Below are 15963 nucleotides of genomic sequence, written 5' to 3' on the forward strand. Positions count from 1 at the left end.
CTAATTTATGCTTTAACCTTTTTCTCTTTGTCTCTTTTCATATTCTATGTTTTGTATATTATATAGACAAAAAAAAGCGTAGGCTCTCCGTAAGTCAATATTACGCTATTTTAAGCTACCCTAATTCACCCTCGGTAAAGTATGTTGTATACTTAGAAGGTCCATTCGACCGACTAGGCCTTACACATATTTTCCACCTCATGACGTCGCGTTTTGGCAACTCGTCTGGTCCATATGACTGGGGGAGCACAAAAGCGAGAGATACCCTCGGGTATTTTAATGTTGTGAGAACCCAATTTCCTACCCACAAACCTAACCATAGATCCCGTAGAACCTTTGTCTAGGTCATGTTTTGATGTGTCCTGCTTGATTTGTCTTTGGTCGTGTAATTTATCTTTGTATGATATATCTTTCCCATAACCATAATTAATTTTAAAAAAAAAAAAAGACTAGTATACACTGAGCTGTAATGGACAATCCTTTGAGCTTCGTATATTAATAAAAAGTCCAAAGCATTTGCAATTGATCATAAGAGTTAACATACTGCAACGTCACATTAGGATGTCCTTTTCTTACCATACTTGCATCCTGCATGGGCATCTGTCACTAATTTTATCACAATGCACCTCCGTCTATCAGTCCTTCCGTCAGTCCTGAATATGTTAAAAAAAAAAGAGGGAAAACCAATGCATGCATTAAGTCTTCCAAGATAAATAGACATTGTTGTATACATTAGTTGTTACATTCTCATAATAGTAGCGTCCATCATGATCACCAGATTTCTTTGTGTCTGTTTTCATTAGATCTCGTATCATCATGAACCATTGCACTTAGAGAGGCATCGTAGGACATTAGTATATCCATTCATCAGCTTACCAGGTTTTGCATCTAGTTAGTTCACAGGTCAGTCCGAGTGTCAGTTGTCAGTCGATGCGTCAGTCCTCAGTCTGCACATATAACATGTAAAAAAAAAATTTATCAGTAGTTGCATAAGTCCTATGTGCAGCAACCATTTAGTCCATTTCAATGAGCATGCATCCTAGGAAGCTAGACGTATGCATTCAACATAGTAAGTTCCATTCTTAAGTAAGGTCTCATTATAGAGCATGCATCACCCCATATTTCGTTGTAGCAACGTGTTCCTCTCAGAAGTGTGAATATAGTCAGTCCAGTACATCAGTAATAATTCCAGGTCTTAGCTTGCATTAGATACATGTGCATGCACCATATTACTCCCTTCTAGTCCTGATTGCTATAAAAAAAATTCGTTTTCTAAAAGCTAAGATGTCATGATCTGGGATAGGGAGGAGTAAACAAGACCCTAATTTTAATAGCCACTCTAGTTTGGGAACAAAAGAAGGGTACAAGAAGACTAGACAATACCAACTCACATGTAGTTTCCATCAAAATTTGTTAGGACCATCCAAGTCCTTTCTCAGTTGCATATATATAAAAAAAAACTAAGACTAAGAACAAACATGTCAATAGAGCAAGAAAAATCACTCTTATAGTCATATAATCTCATACGAGTGTTCCTGACATTACCTAAAAAAAAAACTAGTTTACATATGTGTCTAATTAAGTTAGGACCATCCTAGTCCTTTTTGAGTGCATAAAAAAATGAAACAAAGAGCATATGTCATTTTTATTAGTCACTTGTTCTACTTTTTATCCTTAACTAGTAGAATAGACTTGGAATACTTTAGGTCGTATCTTTTTAGTGTAGATCAGTCGATCTCTTAGAGTCAGCCTAAACGAGGGCGTGCACTAGACCATCTTTTCCGTCTCTGTGGTGTGATAATTCCTTGATCGCCGTGTCTCTAACTAGGTGACCTATAGGTTTGGAGCTTTCATCTTCCTACTTGATTCATTAATTTTCCATACTTCTTGTGACTACTAGTTTAAATGAGCACAACTCTCTATTTACCAAATTTGTCAATTTCTCATATCTCAAATGACCACTAGATGAGCACAAACTCATATGATCGACCATTTTTAGCAAATATTGTCATCCATTTCCATTGAGGCTAGAAAACTAGCCCAAAAATATTAAAATCATATTCCTAGTACACCCGTGCCTAAACTTACCAAATAAAACACGGGAGCGCACACTCCATGCCCTTAAAACAAGATAGGTGACCACAGGTCCCTTAGAATGAACTATGTCAAAAGCCTAAAAAATTCACAAGACAAAAAAAAAAATCCAGCCAAAGTTGCAATTTTATCCGTATCAAAAATCTCAAGAAATTCAAAAGACAAAAAAAAGGTTCCAGTAAAAAAAAAAAAAAAAAGACAAAAAAAAGTTCTATTAAAAAAAAGTCAAAAAAAAAAACACCAGTCAAGATGCAATTAAAAATTGCAGAGTGATCACTTTTTTTCATTTCTCAGACGAGTCAATCCACAATAACTTTGTCTCCATTCCTCTTGGGACGATCCTTTCATTCATTTAGGTGAGTGAGAGAGGCACACAAGTCTCCAGTGTCTTCTAACACCATAGACCCTTCTACTCCATTCCATTTATCACCCTCGTTCAGCATCTAAGAATTCGGTAGATATACACTACACTTATACGGTTACAAAAGTATTTTATTTCTATAGTATTAGTTTTGGGTCATTAGCCAAACTTGTTACTGTAAAGAGGGCAAAACTCATTTTACAATATGATCTCAAAATCCAAAAAAAAAAATAATAAGAAAAAAAAAACTTGGCACAATCATGACCCATACTAGGTCGGAAGAAGAAAAAAGGAAAAAAAGGAGAAGAAAACAGGTGTGCTAGCTATGCGACTGTTGCGTGACTGACACGGAAAAATACCTGATGTAACATGGGGACAATCACGACCCACACCAAGTCGGAAAAAAAAAAGAAAAAAAAAAAATACCTGAACAGGGGGCTACCACAAAACATAGAGTGAATAGTTTCAGTTAAGACCAGGGGTATAGGGAAACGCTCAGCGCACATGTTTGACTACATTTAGATGACAACCCTGACCAAAAAAGTTGTAAGGACAACCCTGACCAAAAATTTTGGTAACAATTCAATAGGCACAACACCTAAGCAGCTACGACTAGAGTACTATGTCCCTTGCCCGGATCATGCTCAATAGCACGTTTTTTAAAAAAAATTACTGGACTAGAAATGAGATGTGTCATGTCTGTGGTCTATTTTAGGAAAAGAATGCATTGTCATAAGTACATTAGCATCTTGCTGTTGGAATATGTGTCCTCCGACAATAATGCGATCACGACTGTTGATCATGATGATCACATGTTTAAGTCTCAATAAAATGAATACAATTGGGAAGTAATATTGTTACTGTCAACTGGTCAACATATATCGGTAATGATTGGTGACTAGAGTTTGACATTCTTTGTCGTGTGACGGTGGTGATCGATTGACCCCCTAGGTCATACCTAAAGGGCAATACTCTTAATTGATTATTTAATTAATCGTATAATGTTGCGAGTTAATTAAATTACTTGAAAATTGACGGACGATTTTGGAAGTAAAATTTACGTATCATATTGAAATGTGATTAAATAAGATACGGTCTGAGTAATTGAATTGTATCATTACTCGGATGAAATAATTGTTTAATGTAACAATTAAATTGAATGAATTGTTATAAATACAATCAGTTGTAATTTATAATTGGTAAAATTTTTGGCACAAGTAATTATGAAATTACTAAGTCAATTTTTGTATGTGACGTATTTTTATTAATACGTTGATTTTTAATATGTTAAAAATACATAACAAATTTATGTCACACATGACATGTGACATATTGACAATTGACAAAAATAATATGGAATCCATTTTATCAAATGGACCGAAAAAAAACAAGTGGTGGATTAAGCTAATTAATTATTTAATTAGTAGCTAAACATAATGATTGTTTTACTTTTCTAGCCATGCAAGCCTATTGTTCCTTGTGAAGAACAACCTTACCATGCATTGGCTCACCTTATGTCCTCCTCTTACACGGTTTGGAGAAGGTAAGTGCCATCATTGTTTTTCCTATAATTTTCACCTAATAACACTAAAATGTTTTAGTGTATTCATTCATTCAACTCATCCAAAATATATAGAGTTCTAGTGAGAAGAAAAATCCTCTCTTCTTCTCTCTTAAAAACCGAAATATATAAGAGTTTTATAAATATTTTGGTTCAATTTTCTACCTTGATTAATATTATACTAGTATTGTAATATTAATTAAAATTAAGAGGAGCCTTGGGGAGAGATCTTATACTTAGATCTTGTTCATCCATAAGGGAATAGCTCAAGAACAAGAGAGAAAGGTGATCTCTCTTGTGCCCAATATAACCGAAATATTAAATGTAAGGACATGATTTCTCCTCTATTTATATTATTGTTTGCATGCATAAAATCCATTTTAATTTTATGACAAATTTATTTAGACATATATGAGTATGTTAGTATGTATATTAATCTACATTTCCTTCAATCGGTATCAAGAGCCACGGTTGTTTGCATGCAAATTGGTTAAAAGTTTTTCCGAGTTATATGAATAACAAATAAAACTTGTAAAATTTGTGTTATTATGATATATCACGAAATTATTACATGCATGTTAATATTTCTGGTCCTAAAATGTTTTAGGATATTTTGGTTAATTTTTCGGATTTTTATTGTTCATAATTTACAATAATGGCATTTAAATGTGATTTTATGAGTAAAAATGTCATTTTTGGTCTAAAATTAGATATACTTCGAATTTTCACTTGGTTTTTGGATATGTTGTCACATATATTATTTTGAGATAACCTGTAAATTTTCATAATTTTTGGACTTGTTATGCTCGAAAAATGAATTTTTCATTATTAAATTTGGATTTAAGTGAAAAATAGGTTAATATGAGTTAAATTTCGAATCTGGTCATAGAAAATTAATATGTTGTCACATGCAATTTTACAAGATGTGTGTAAAATAATTGGCTATAAAGAAGTCTTTTTACATGATTTATGAATTTTTGAAGAAAAATAGCATAAATAGTGACATTATTAGTGGAAAATTAATAAAACATAATCTATGACTTAGGAAAAACGTCTAATGTTGCATTTTATTATATTTTTCAGATCTAAAATTGAAAATTTAATGAAAATAATTTTTCCATGTTTTTATGATTATTTTATTAAAAATCGATAAACCGCAACATTGTTTTTCCGGAAAAATTTCGAAATTTTTAACCTAAGATTTTGAATATTATGAGTGTCATGGAATTTTTTCAGAATGTTCATGAGTTTAAATTTCAAATTTTGAATTTATTTGAAATTTTGTGATTTATTTGAAGTTTAATAGCTTATTTTTGTAATTTTTTGGTCCATTTATGAACAATTTTATAAGATATGGGTTAATTATGGTCAAATTATTAGTGAAGACTATATTTTGAGTCCTAAGAGGTTAGGGTAATTAACTTATGCATAAATATGAGTTTATGTAATTTTTGTGATTATAAAACGTTGAAATCACGCAAATCCGTAAAAACCGAGTAATATATGATATTGGCTATTTAAAGGCGATTTAGCATAAAAATTGAGCATGTTCATACATATTATAATGCTGCATTTTCTTTATGATAGTCATAATTTTAATTTATGTAATTTTGAATTATGTAATTTTACTTAGTATGGCCTTAGATTTTAATTGGTATTTCCCGAAATGTATGGGAATATCGATTCGGTTGTAATTTTTATTGTGATCTCGTATCACCGTTTTGTAATTTAATAGATTTATTTTATTTTAGTTACAAATGTATAATAGGAAATTATGTAATTTATTATGTAATTTTATTCATTAGGAGTTCCAAAAGACGGATTACTTCAAGAATGGCGATACATAAAGACGGTGTTACCTCGAGATGCGTGTCACAACCGAAGTTCAAGGGACCAATGGAGTTGGTTTCCGAATATGTAATAGATTAATAGTTTTTCTATTTTTAGGAAGGCCATACTAGGATTTATTTATTTTTATGCTTGCATTTTATTTTATGTCACATGCATCGCTAAATCGCCATAACTAAACATGCATTGTCTTCTTTTATCGAGTTTATCGACCGTGTCAATTAAAATTATCGTAGTTCACCGCTTTAGTTCACTTAAAACGTGATAGATAATGAATTGACATGACCTCTCGCTAAAACTATCAATTGAGACATAGCCTTACCAAATAGTAGAAACCATGAAAACCTATTTCGCGAGGGAGTGCGCTCGGCCCCACCGGGGTACAAACCTTGTTACGTAGGGGAAGTGGGTGATGAATGTTAATCCACCGAATTCATGTTGATGAGGGATGTATCGGCCCCACCGTGCCCAAGTTAATGTGGGTTTGGATCATGGACACATTTATTCGAATTTTGGATTGAACTCAACAAAAGTATTTGATAAGGGATGTATCGGCCCCACCGTGCCCTTGTTGATGTGTTTTGGGCTATAGATAATTGTTAATGTAATATTATCGACCAAGAGTTCTAAAAGTAGAATCGATTAAATGTTAATCCACCGAGTTATATTGATAAAGGATGTATCGGCCCCACCGTGCCTAAGTCGATATGAATTTGGGTCTTGGAATCATTTATCTAGTTGGGTAGAGGTCACTAGAAAAATGCAAATAACTTGTTTAAATCATACATTTTTACGAGTATTATTAAAACGACAATTGTTTTACTCCTTATATTTTGTTTTGTAGACCACTTCTTTTTCATAACAAATGGCAACACCAACTCCTAATGCTACACCACTCGCTACTTCATCTTGGCTCCGATCCTTTATGGATCGATGTAAACTTGAAAAGAATGGGTCAAATTTCTCCGAATGGGATGCCCAACTCAAATTAGCCGCCGAAGGTGACGACAAGCTTCGTTACCTTACCGAGGCCTCTCCACCCGAACCCTCCACTAGGTCTACCGCGGCCACGAGGGAAGCCTATGAGACTTACCAAAAGGAGTCCGCCGCAATGAAAAATGTCTTAATATTTGCGATGGAGGCGGAACTCCAAAGGAGAGCCTTTAAAATGAGCAATGCTAATAAGATTTACTCCAAACTTGTGACCATGTTTTCACAAACTCCGCGGATCGTCCAATATGAGGCGGCCGCGGCATTCTTTGATCTCGACTTCAAAGAGGGCCAAAAGGTTAGCCCTCATGTGCTCAAACTCATGGAGCTTGTCGAGACCTTGAAAATTCAAAAGGTTGAAATCCCCAAAGAACTCATCGTAGATCGGATTCTACACTCCTTGTCCAAAGTCAAGGCATATGTGCAATTCCGGGTGAATTTCAACATGCAAGACAAGGACGTGTCTCTTGAGGAGTTGCACAAGTTACTTGTGCAAGCCGAGAGGGACATGGGGTTAAATGTGAACCCTCCCAAGGATGTGCTTAACATAAGCACAAAGAGTAAGGGGAAGTTTAAGAAGAATGGGAGAAAGGGCAAGAAGCAAGCTCCCACATTCACCAAAGCTAAGTCTTGTGAAGCCAGCACCTCCAAAGTCAAGAAGGGTCCTCTTGATAAGTGCCATTATTGTAATGGCATGGGACATTGGAAAAGAAATTGTTCCAAGTACCTTGGTGATATCAAATTTGGAAAGATCACTCCGGTGAGGTAAATGACTAACCTTCTTTTATGTTTCTAAATTCAACTATGGTATTATGATGCAAAGTTGTGATAATGTATCTCCCTTTTTATTGTAAATAGGGCCTCCACCAAGCAAAGACAAGGGAAAAGAAAAACAAGCATGAGAAACCATGGAGAAGCTAAGGATAGCTTTTGTGGAGCTTTGTTTTTCATTGTCTTATTTTAAGTTATGTTTTGAATTTTTAGAACTTTAAGTTTCCGTGTTCGACATGGAAAGGTATTTTGGATAATGATTTGTATTTTGGATGATGGTGACTTGGTTTGCAACCCAAGTCACCCGTTTTTATCATTTATCCTTTATGTTCTAAAATTTCATCTTTAAATGCTTGCGTTTTGAAACATAAGATTATTCACTTAAAGGTGATCTAATAGACAATTATAGTGACGGGTTTCATTATATGTCCACATGCTTAAGGCTTGTGTATGATCATTTATAAAGTGATTTTGAGTCTATGAACTCTCTTAAAGGTATGTCAATCACCAAGTACACATATAAAATGAATAACAATCAGTCTACCTATGAGGTAGTTCTCCTTATAATTCAACATCATTAATTTGTGTCTCATATGCTATCTTTGAATGTTTAGTGTATTTATTCTAAAGATAGAGTGGGAGAAAAATGAGGACACATCACACAAGGCAAGATAAAATTGTGTACTTGTGTATATGAAGATCTACACAAGAGAGAATGATTTGAATGAAGGTATATTTTGGATGATGAGTATGCCAAATAGATGAGATCTATGGTCTCAAGTTAGTTCTATTTGACTAAAGAGACCAAGTGTAGTAATCATAAGAGAATTTTCTCAAGATAACTACACGAGGAGACCAAAAGAAAGTTTTGGAAGAAAAATGACTAATGTATAGTCTTAACAAGTTTTGACTAAGTTTATGAAACATTTTGACCAAATAGTTTCAATCATGAGTTTTACTTAAGAGCCTAAATGAATCAAAGTAACATACTAGTTATGATCAAAATCAAGTTGCAAAAATTGATATTCCGATATCTTCTATAGCCAACGTTTTAACCATACAAATGTCATTGCTTAACCTCCCTATGAAATGGTTAAATCTCCTTCCAAAAGGGTATTTGCGAGGGACGTATTCTAAATATTATTTGTATTTGAATAATGACATTGCTACACATCATTATGACATGAGTGTGTTAGAGATTTAAAATCTCTTTCCATAAGGTTGAGATAAGACCACTTCAAAATAGGCATTTTGAAAGGATATGATGGGAACATATATGGTTTTATCCTAGTAACTTGGCAAAGCAATTTATATTTATATTCTTGACAAATTTCGATTGAGAAGTCAATTTTGAAATATGTTAAATTGAGTGGGAGTTAGGAAATTCTCATGTGAAGACATGGAATTTAGTGGGAGCCATCATCCTTGAATGTATAAAACTCATTACTCATTAAAGAATGACGAGCCAATACCTTCTTTCATAAAGAAGCTTTTGAGTTTTCAATTCTGGATGAAAATGGACAATGATGAATCCAATTACATCATGGGATGTTGGATTAGTATTAAAGAGATACACATCGTATCAACCTACACATAGGTTATTCATATGAATGAAAATGGAACTACCATTAGAAGTCATGGTCGTTCATTGAACCTATGAACGGTTGACCACGTGATTATTAGTAACTAATGTTTCCGCCATTAGAATAATCATGAACATGTCCAATTTTGAATCATATGCATAAGAGCATGATGATTGTTTGGTGAGCCATAATAGAAACGTCATGAATTCTCGAGTAGAATCCGATGAGCGATTTCGGTGTTTGACGGAATACTCGATTATGTGACAATAGGTTGCGCATATATATGAAATCCGAACACATATAAGGATTTATGAGAATCCTAAAACTTTCGAGCTAGAAAGAGAAATAAGAAGTTGTGGGAAGACACTTAGTTGAACAAGAAGTTGCTTAAAACTAATTCTTCCCAATAAGCTAGGACTTGTTAGAAGTGCTAGGCTAATCATCTTGACAATTGGTGTAAGATTCCACAAAACATATACCTAGTGCATTGTGTGTGGATGGAATACTTGATCGGTACAAGTTGTATTATTCATCGCAAATTCGTTCGTTATGAGATGATCGATAAGAAAGTTCTTTCAAGTTAAAGAACCAAAACCAAGGTCGAGAACCTTGATGTGTACTTGGTAAAATTCATGGTATGAGAACATGAATGTGAAGGAAATTGCAAGTGTAAGAAGTTTGAACACATGGACACATGAGATGTTAAACTTCTATTGCAATCAATAAGTGTTTACACTTATGATAAACATCACAAGGTTGTAATATGATATTGACTACCCGAGTGTGATGTCGACATTTGTCGTTTGAGTTATTATTAACTCACTTTGTACATTGTTATATCCAAACGGGTTGTAGAGACAATTGAACCCCGTTAAAGTGAACATGGATTAGCATTGTTTTTGCCCATAGTTACTTATATGAGGTGACGTCTCGAAGTGACTAGAGTGTGATGCGATTGATGGCAAGTTCAAGTGCCATAGAGTCATGTGAGATGACTAGTCGATCACATAGGCAGATTGTTAGGAACTTTCTGTCGGGCCTTATGACCGCTTATAGAGTTCGGCAAATTTATATAGCCTGGTCGTGGCGAGAGCTACTATAGTATTCGAATGAGTCGATTCTTTTGACTAAAGACTATTCTCCTAAGATGGCACAGTTTAAGATTAACTTTGATTTGTGTTAATACGACCTTCGTAAATGGGGTCAAATGGGCATATTTTGGGTTATGATGGTTGTGGCTAGTCGAAGGGAATGAGTGCAATAGGAATTGTCCACCCCTAGTCAGGGTTATAACAATATCTCAGGGCCACTCGAGGAGTAATGAACTGGAAATGCGTGGCCACGCTCGGAAGGTATCCAGAGTGGATAAATCCGGTCAATCAGTTATTCTCCAGATCGAGGAAACCACTCTCGATATGATCACTTGCAAGTACGACCTGAAAGACACCTTGCATTGAGTGGGAGATAGTAATAGGACAAGAGAATTGGTGACGCACACTTGTCGAGGACAAGTGGGAGATTGTTGGAATATGTGTCCTCCGACAATAATGCGATCACGACTGTTGATCATGATGATCACATGTTTAAGTCTCAATAAAATGAATACAATTGGGAAGTAATATTGTTATTCTTTGTCAAATTTGGTCAACATATATCGGTAATGATTGGTGACTAGAGTTTGACATTACTGTCGTGTGACGGTGGTGATCAGTTGACCCCCTAGGTCATACCTAAAGGGCAATACTCTTAATTGATTATTTAATTAATCGTATAATGTTGTGAGTTAATTAAATTACTTGAAAATTGACGGACGATTCTGGAAGTAAAATTTACGTATCATATTGAAATGTGATTAAATAAGATACGGTCTGAGTAATTGAATTGTATCATTACTCGGATGAAATAATTGTTTAATGTAACAATTAAATTGAATGAATTGTTATAAATACAATCAGTTGTAATTTATAATTGGTAAAATTTTTGGCACAAGTAATTATGAAATTACTAAGTCAATTTTTGTATGTGACGTATTTTTATTAATACGTTGATTTTTAATATGTTAAAAATACATAACAAATTTATGTCACACATGACATGTGACATATTGACAATTGACAAAAATAATATGGAATCCATTTTATCAAATGGACCGAAAAAAAAACAAGTGGTGGATTAAGCTAATTAATTATTTAATTAGTAGCTAAACATAATGATTGTTTTACTTTTCTAGCCATGCAAGCCTATTGTTCCTTGTGAAGAACAACCTTACCATGCATTGGCTCACCTTATGTCCTCCTCTTACACGGTTTGGAGAAGGTAAATGCCATCATTGTTTTTCCTATAATTTTCACCTAATAACACTAAAATGTTTTAGTGTATTCATTCATTCAACTCATCCAAAATATATAGAGTTCTAGTGAGAAGAAAAATCCTCTCTTCTTCTCTCTTAAAAACCGAAATATATAAGAGTTTTATAAATATTTTGGTTCAATTTTCTACCTTGATTAATATTATACTAGTATTGTAATATTAATTAAAATTAAGAGGAGCCTTGGGTATAAAGCTTGGGGAGAGATCTTATACTTAGATCTTGTTCATCCATAAGGGAATAGCTCAAGAACAAGAGAGAAAGGTGATCTCTCTTGTGCCCAATATAACCGAAATATTAAATGTAAGGACATGATTTCTCCTCTATTTATATTATTGTTTGCATGCATAAAATCCATTTTAATTTTATGACAAATTTATTTAGACATATATGAGTATGTTAGTATGTATATGAATCTACATTTCCTTCACTTGCATCATTTGCATCATAAGCACTTTTTTCCATTATCAGCATACACTGCTTGTGTCATACAGTATATCATAAATTATTCATGTAGCAATCACACTATTAGTTCAGTCCTGTTATCAAGCACACTACTTGATTCGCAAGACCAGTAAAACTATCAGTTCAATTTTATTATCAAGCATACAACTTGACCAGTAAAGAAATAAAACAAAAAAGAGAGGCGGTTAAAAATCAGTTCAGACGGAAAAGCTTACTGTTCGAGACGGAGCTTGACACCAAGAATGGAAATCCGGTCATAAAGCACAAAATCCGACGGTGCTCCTTCAACAGTCAACCGTCGCCAACCGGTGAAACCCATATCAGGAGCCAAGGATGTGAATGCAATCCACTATTCAAGCACACAACTTGATTTAGTCGAAGAGTAATAAAAAGGGGCATAATTTCAAAATCAATCAAAAAAGAAAAGGAAGCACTTACTTCGACTGTGCTCCATCAGCAGTCATCCGGTCGCTAATCGGGGCTCAAATTGCGGCACACCTCATCTTATTTCACTCTATCTCGGAAGCTAGCAGAATCGATAATCGCCAGTGCTCCTTCATCAGTTAACTCGTCGTCATCTATTGCTCAGACGATGGCTACAACGGCGCAGCTGTTGTCGATGGTGTCCCATATCAGGAGAGTATATGTATATTTGAGCAATCATTTAAGGAATATAAATTCAAAATCAACCGACAAAAATTAGAAATGAAGCACTTACTTCGACGGCGCTCCGCCATCAGTTATGCGGTTTCCGATTGGGACTTGGGATATCAAATGACAGCTATGATGGTACAACTCACGCCGATTTTATCCCATATTAAGGATAGTCGAATTGATCGGCGTTTCCTCTGATGGGCAACAACAAACGCAAGGAATTCAAAAAAAAATCACAAAGTGACGATTGGGGCTTCGTTGAGCAACAATGGAGGGATTTAAGAAAATTAATTAGAATCGGGGAAAGAAAAAAAAACCTGAAGTCATAATACGGAGGAAAACTCGATCGATGAAATAAGTATCTTAAATTCCGGTATGCAAACTCCGTTTGAAGATTATCTTGTCCCCGATCGGTAGCTGGAATGACGGCCAAGGCGGCGCAACCCACGCTGATTTTGCCCAATCAGGAGCTAGAATGACGGCACATCTACCGTTAATTTCATTCCACATTAGCAATTGTGAAATCAAAGGATTCGATGGGCTATGTTCCCATTATTACTCAAAAACTGAAGCCAGCTACAATCTGATGTTATTATAAATACACGGTTGTACCCATACAAAATAGGATCAGAGGTGAGAAAGGATAAAACACACCTACAAATAAAACCTGAGAGATCCAATTCTAGTTCCAATAATTTAATACTCTCTTGTACAATTCATCCGTCTCAAATATACAATCCCAGTTTCAAATCAAGCCATACAAATAATTAGTCCAAGTTTCCATATAAGTGCATAAGAGCTGATAATTAACGACAAAGTCGAAATTCATTAATAGTCAACATCCACATAGGCCTGAGGATACCGGATTCAAATAAGCTTTTCTCTACTCTTTCTTTTTCTTTAATTCTTTTATTTTGTCTTTTATTTATTTTCTTTATTGACTAACCTAATTAATTTGTCTTCGTCTCAAATTTATATCGTCTTGTGTATAAAATTATATAATTAACCTTCTTTTGTTAAATTTCGTCAAATATATAATATTACAAATAAATAGTAGAGGTCGTCAGTTTGATGGGCGGTCCGGGTGCTTAACACCTTCCCTGACCGTACCTTTACCCCCGAATCCGCAATCTTTGGTTCAGACCGGAGTGACGGATCAGTCCCCATTCCAGGGATCAAAATGGGTCTTTTCCGTTAACTTTATTTTTGTATGTTTTTTTTTTATAAAACCTACTGGCGACTCCATATTATTTACTTATATTTCGAAAAAGGAGATTTTTTCAGGGATCTCACACATGCTAGTAAGAAAAGACATGTAATTTCCTACTTGATATATGAATCCTTTAAACAAAATCAACATACACCAAGTTTGCTCCAAACAATTCTAGATAGATTAAACCATTTCTCTAGAATTTGCAATAGTTAGGTAAATAACATGCAAGAGTGATCAATTCATACATTCATCTACTCAACATAAGAACTTAAGAACAAAGGAAAGAACAATAGATATATTTAGAGAGATTTAAGAGTCTTACAATACCAAAGTCGGATACTTTGATCAAATTACACCAAGAAATGAAAGATTTAGCCTTCCATAGTTTGCTTACAACCCAATTTTTGTGGAAAGATTACAATGAAAATGGAAATGATTAATATCTAATTATTATAAGATTAAAAGCAAAGCATAACCTTTGATGGTAAGGAGGTGAAAAAGGGCTCCCAAAACCTAATGCAAAACATGTATTTATAGTCTAAAAACAAGGCATAGGAAAATGGGCTTTCAATAGGAACATATGACGGAATTTAGAATCTCGTTTCCAGCCAAAACGGCAGTCTGCCGTGGTCTTGGCAGTCTGCCATGGCAGCTTGTCGTTATTTTTGGCAGACTGCGGTTTTTCCTTTGGCAGCAATTTGCGAGAGCCATAACTCTCTCACTTCTTGGTCAAATAAGGCATGCGACCTACCGTTGGAAAGCTAAGATCACAAGCTTTCACCTCCACTTGGCCTTGCGTCGATACGAGCACTATAACTCCAGATATACGCATTTGAAGTTGGCCCTTGTGAAACCGAGTTCTCAATTCTTCATTTTGGCTCTTGTTTGTATTTGCCAAGGCTCCAATTCTTCCATTAACTTACTTTTCTTGACCTTTCACTTGTTACTTGGGCTTAGCTTTTGCTCTTCTTCTTCGCCTTGGTTGACCGTGGTTTCTTATATCACATCTCCAACTCCGACTCATCAACATCACAACCACCCTTCTTATATCACCTATCAAGAGATGACCACTCTCACCTTATCCCAAGGTGATAGCAAAGTGGTCTAAACAACTTCCTAAATCATCAAATTACTCCACTTATATCACCCCTTTATCACTCCATGAAATGAAAGATCATGCTACTTGCTTGGCCAAACACCTAGAGGATCAACAATACAAGTAGCCCATATGAAAACCACCAATTTGGATAAATTTTTGTGACAAAAAAGAAATTAAGTCCTAAAGCTAGCCTTCTTCCAAGACCCTCCTTATCACTCCCTTCTTATCCCTCCATCTTTTTGGTGTGACAATTTTCAATTTTTCAATTTTTTGTTGAAAATCCCTCATTTTGCTTAAGGCGCCCTTTCGGGTTTTCACCTTAACTTTTCCTTACCTCTCATGGTGGCTCGCAACTCATTTCTTCATTTTTCCCGGAATGCCCTTTCGGGTTTTCATCCCGTCATCGACCACCTTCCCAATCTTGCCTTAGGTGCCCACCCTTGTGGGTTTTCACCTAGCCGGGATTTTCAATTTTTTTTTCAAAAATATGCATCAAAACATGAGATAAAGCTTACATATGTTACAACCAAACTACTCCCCCACACTTAGTTTCCACATTGTCCTCAATGTGGAGGACAGTACTAGAAATGCAAAGGAGAGTAAAACAATGTGAAAGGAGTACGGGTTGCCTCCCGTAAAGCGCTTTTGGTTTTCGTCGTTTGCTCGACGCCTTTTCAACATTTTTCTTCTTCAAGAATCAAGAGCGGAACAACGCAACGCCCTTAGTAACTTGTCATACACACTAGCCATAAACAAGAGCCATGACAATAGCATGAATCACCCACATAGCAAGTACAAACAAGGACCGAGTGTACACAAGACACATATTTCAACTTTTCATGCCCAAGGAACGGTTTCTTGTCACGATAAGGTTCTTTGAATGATGGGATGGACTTGGTGAAAACCAAGTAAGAATGATGGGATTCATGAGCTTCTTTGGGTGATAAGCTTGATGG

General features: G+C 35.1%; 1 long non-coding RNA gene across 1 annotated transcript; it reads right to left on the bottom strand.

Moving 5' to 3' along the window:
• Positions 1-465: 465 nt before the first annotated feature.
• Positions 466-13243, bottom strand: LOC141626423 (uncharacterized). The gene is made up of 5 exons (XR_012536002.1): positions 13013-13243; positions 12760-12889; positions 12480-12651; positions 12257-12390; positions 466-947 (listed from the first exon to the last, which is right to left on the bottom strand). It is a non-coding gene; the product is annotated as an uncharacterized LOC141626423 (long non-coding RNA).
• Between the last annotated feature and the right edge of the window lie 2720 nt (positions 13244-15963).

Source organism: Silene latifolia, chromosome Y (assembly GCF_048544455.1).
Source record: "Silene latifolia isolate original U9 population chromosome Y, ASM4854445v1, whole genome shotgun sequence".
Taxonomy (NCBI): Eukaryota; Viridiplantae; Streptophyta; class Magnoliopsida; order Caryophyllales; family Caryophyllaceae; genus Silene; species Silene latifolia.